The 4,607-nt window shown below is 43.0% G+C and overlaps 1 pseudogene; it reads right to left on the reverse strand.

Moving 5' to 3' along the window:
- Positions 1-1,199: 1,199 nt before the first annotated feature.
- On the reverse strand, positions 1,200-2,168 carry LOC123927124 (annotated as a pseudogene).
- Positions 2,169-4,607: the final 2,439 nt, after the last annotated feature.

The following is a 4,607-nucleotide window of genomic DNA, read 5'->3' on the forward strand; positions in this document are numbered from 1 at the left end:
CACCCAATCACAGCCACAGAGATTGAGGCTGGTTTACCTTTGTTCTTTAGTGAGGAGGAACTGAATTTGGAAGGGAAGAAAAAATTGTCTTTGAAATATTCTACCTGTAAGTAATTTTCCAGGGGATCCCTGAGTTATGAAAAGTTAGAGTTAAGAAAAATTAGAGTTAAGAAAAATATCAGCCTATGTACTTTTAAAAAGTGATTTGGTTCATATATACAATGAAGTATTACTCAACCATCAGAAAGGATGAATACCTACATTTTATATCGACATGGTTGGAACTGGAGAGTATTATGTTAAGTGAAATAAGTTAGTCAGAGAAAGACAATTATATGGTTTCACTCATATGCTGAATATAAGAAATAGTGCAAAGAATCATAAAAGAAGGGAGGGAAAACTGAATGGGAAGAGGTTAGAGATGGAGACAAACCATGAGAAACCCTTGACTCTGGAAAACAAACTGAGGGTTGCAGAAGGGGAAGTGGGTAGGGGATGGATTAATTGGGTGATGGGCATTAAGGAGGGCACATGATGTGATGAGCACTGGGTGTTATACACAACTGATGATGAATCATTGGCTAATTTAATTTAAATTAAAAAAAATAAATATGCTTTCTTTTTTTTTTAAGATTTTATTTATTTATTTGACAGAGAGAGATCATAAGTAGGCAGAGAGGCAGACAGAGAGAGTGAGAGGGAAGCAGGCTCCCCGCTGAGCAGAGAGCCCGATGTGGGACTTGATCCCAGGACCCTGAGATCATGACCTGAGCCGAAGGCAGCAGCTTAAACCACTGAGCCACCCAGGCGCCCCATAAATATGCTTTCTTAAAAAAAATACTTCCTCAACATAAAAAAAGTGATTTGAACTACTATAAATCCACAAGCAATGGTTCAGACAAGGTGCTTCTGGGATGCCTGAGTGGCTCAATCGGTTAAGCAGCTGCCTTCTGCTCAGGTCATGATCCCAGGGTCCTGGGATCAAGTCCCACATCAGGCTCCTTGCTCAGCAGGGGGCCTGCTTCTCCCTCTGCCTCCGCCTGCCACTCTGCCTGCCTGTGCGCTCTCTCTCTCTGACAGAAAAATAAATAGAATCTTAGAAAAAAAATGGCCATGGTGCTTCTGAACCATTTCACCCCTCTCTACCAAGTCTAAGCTGCATGGAGGAGAGAATGGACTCCCCCACCTCAGTTTAGGGATCAGGAGATGAAGGGGTCATTACTGTGGGTGCGAGGGCCAGGAAGAAGCATCCCAAGGAGCTCGACAGCCACAATCACTGGTAAGCCTGCCAGAAGTCCAAGGGGTGAAGCAAATGGCACTAATGAAATCCCTGACATCATATTAGCACTACTGACAGATGTCCTGCCACCTACCCACCCTTCCCACATACTAGTTGCGTTCATTCAACAAGGTGCAAATAGAGGTGCTCAATGGCCTTTCCTTTGGTGAGCCATGACCTGAAGTCAGATTGCCAAAGCTTGTCCAGGAAATCCAAGACCTCAGGGCTGACAAGGTTCTGGTTTGCTTTGTAGAAAACATGTTCCCATCACGTACAGGTACAACTGCCTAAGATATCATGGAAAGGTGGATCTAATTCCATGTTATATTTGTCAGTATAGTCATAAAACATACGTAATCTGACTCTAGAACCTTGGCTACGTTCACTGGCTGATTATAATTATGTCCATGGAATAATGGCTACTTCTAGAAGACCATACTTGCCAGCATACAACCCAAGCTCCACATATCCAACTTATGTATAATTGTACGTCTGATAGTCCAAAGTAGCTCAAGACCTTGAAATATCAGGAAGCAACGTGAGCATTATATTCTCGACCAGGATGGTAAAACTCAGCCAAACCCCAGTTTATTCACTGTAGCTTTCTGTGCTCATGACCAGTCATGACATTATGAACCTTCATTTCTCTGTGCATAACTCCCGTGCTGTGACAATACTCCAGGGCCTTTGGAATCTCACACATGTAAAATGAAGTATCATAGTCTGTTAACTTCTAGTAAATTGCTTGAATACTGTCATTCACATGTTCAAAAACAGAAGCAGGTTTTCGTGACACAGGGCGTTTCACAATGTCTGCCAGTGTAATGATTTTGGGATCACCTCATAAACTCTCCCAAATTTTTATTTTACACTTGATTTTCTTTGTCTTTATTGGATTGAGAAAGTTTTTAAAAATTTATTTATTTATTTATTTATGAGAGACAGAGAGAGAACACAAGCAAGGAGGAGGGGCAGAGGGAGAGGGAGAAACAGACCCTTCATTGGACAGGTAGCCTGACAAGGGCTTGATCCCAGGACCCTGGGGTCATGACCTGAGCCAAAGGCAGATGCATTTTTTAAAAAGATTTTATTTATTTATTTGTTAGAGAGAGTGAGAGAGATAGAAGACAAGCACTGGGGGAGGAGCAAAAGGAGAAGCAGACTCCCTACCAGCAGGGACCCAAATGTGGGCCTCAGTCCCAGTACCCTGGCATCGTCATCTGAGCTAAAGGCAGACCCTTAACTGAATGAGCCACCTATGTGCCCTGGATTGAGAATTTTAACAACTTCTTCATTATTTGCAGTGTCAATGTAGGCATGGATCTGACACGTTAGACAGGATGGCCAACAAAGCTGGACTTGACGTTTGGAGATCTGGTCATCCCCACGTTCAGAAGCCTCTGTGGGCAAGACCTTGTTTCAGACCTGTATTTTTCACACTTTGGTGGAAGCAGCAGCAGAGTTTCTGGAAACTTGGTTTTGAATCTCAGTTCAGTTAGCTTTCCTTCTATCCCAAAATCACTTTTTTTTTCTTTTATTAGTAGACCTGTTTTACAGACACTAACTCTCATATCCACACCTACCTCATGATTGTTCACCTCCCACACCAACTTCCTCTTCCTGGTTCTTGTCTCAGTGAAAGGTCCCCTTAGTCACTCCGTTGTGCAAATAACACACTTGGGAATTGCCCCCACAGCCAGTCAAGGCCCCTCACCTATAGCTCAAATCAGTATGTGCCATTTCCACTTATGGTTTTCTATTACCATGAGGTGTAGTGACCAGTCATCTTGGTGTGCCCAAGGCACAGGGGGTTCCCAACATGTGGCCTGTTAACCTTAAAATTGGGATGGTCTTGGGAAACTGGTCCCCATGTGCTTGAGATAGAGGGGTTTCTGGGATGTAGTACTCTCAGAGTGCAGTCTGGAAAAATCTAAAGCAAGCTGGGGCAAGTTGTTCACCCTAGTTTCAGGACTACGCGGTTAACTTTCCTGAACCCCCGCCCCTCTTTCCTCTGTTCTCCAAGTTCCATTCTATGAATGTGTCATCCTTCTTTGCCTTTTTTTGTTCTCTTCCTTTTCCTGCAGATTATCTCTTCCCAACCATCAGATTTTAGCTATGTATTATTTCCTTACAGAAATTCCCCTGATACCTAAGACCAGAGCAGATGTCCCTGTGATAGTCTTTCTTATTATTTGTTCACTTCTTTATGACACCTATTAGAATAGTAATTATGCTATTCAACGTGTGTCTCTCTGGCTGAGATATAAACACCTCAAGTGGGGACCACATGCACACGGGATTCTTTAACATGGTCCCCAGTGCTTGGCACAGTGCCTGCCACAAAGGAAGTGTGCATGAGTTACTTGTTGAATGAATGTCTCCTTTTTACCTTCTTATGGATAGATAGTGTCTGTTTCCACAGTCACAATACTTCCGCGGCAAAATGGTCGGATGGCCCTATTTTCTATAACATATATTTAATTAAATCATGTTTCAAGTACCTGGAATAATTGGCTCCTCCCTTTGTTTGCACTACAATTCTTTCAGCAAATCAAACTCAATGATTCCATCCTCCTTCCCAAGCATTACATTCTAGGGAAAACTATGGGCACAGAAATGTCTGTAACCATATGAGCTGCTATCCATTAGGTAGCCTATTTTTTTTAATCCTGTGTGCATTTTGAAGCAAGACTGTGCATTTCAAGAAGTCTGAAAAATAGACCCACTCCATCACATATCACTAAATTAATATTTTACCTACGATACCATGGAGTCAGAAAGAAGAGGACTCACACAGCAAACCTCATAGCAGGTACTCGAGGAACTATTACAAGAGATGGCTCTATTTTTCTACTGTTGGTGTACCTCTCTCTCTCTCTCTCTTTTTTTCCCAAAGATTTTATTTATTTATTTGACAGAGAGAGAGAGATCACAAGCAGAGAGGTAAGCAGAGAGAGAGGGGAAAACAGACTCCCCACCGAGCAGAAAGCCTGATGCGGGGCTTGATCCCAGGAACATGAGATCATGACCTGAGCTGAAAGCAGAGGCTAAACCCATTGAGCCATCCAGGCACCCCTAGGTGTCCCTCTCTTGATGTCATTTTCCCCATCCCTTTTACCTGTCAGTGTGGCCTCTAAAATCGTGCTGCTTCAGGATAATCCGGGGCCTGCCCATAGTCTGTATACCTCTCACAACAAAGCAAAAACCCCAACCTGGGCCTGTAAGTCAGTCTCTTGTGCCTTAAGCACAGCCTTGGGATGTCTCATTTCATTTCCTTCCCACACCCCTCCTTTTTGGGAAACTATACTTTTACACCCATTACATAAGC

The sequence above is a fragment of the Meles meles genome, chromosome 16 (genome assembly GCF_922984935.1).
Source record: "Meles meles chromosome 16, mMelMel3.1 paternal haplotype, whole genome shotgun sequence".
Taxonomy (NCBI): Eukaryota; Metazoa; Chordata; class Mammalia; order Carnivora; family Mustelidae; genus Meles; species Meles meles.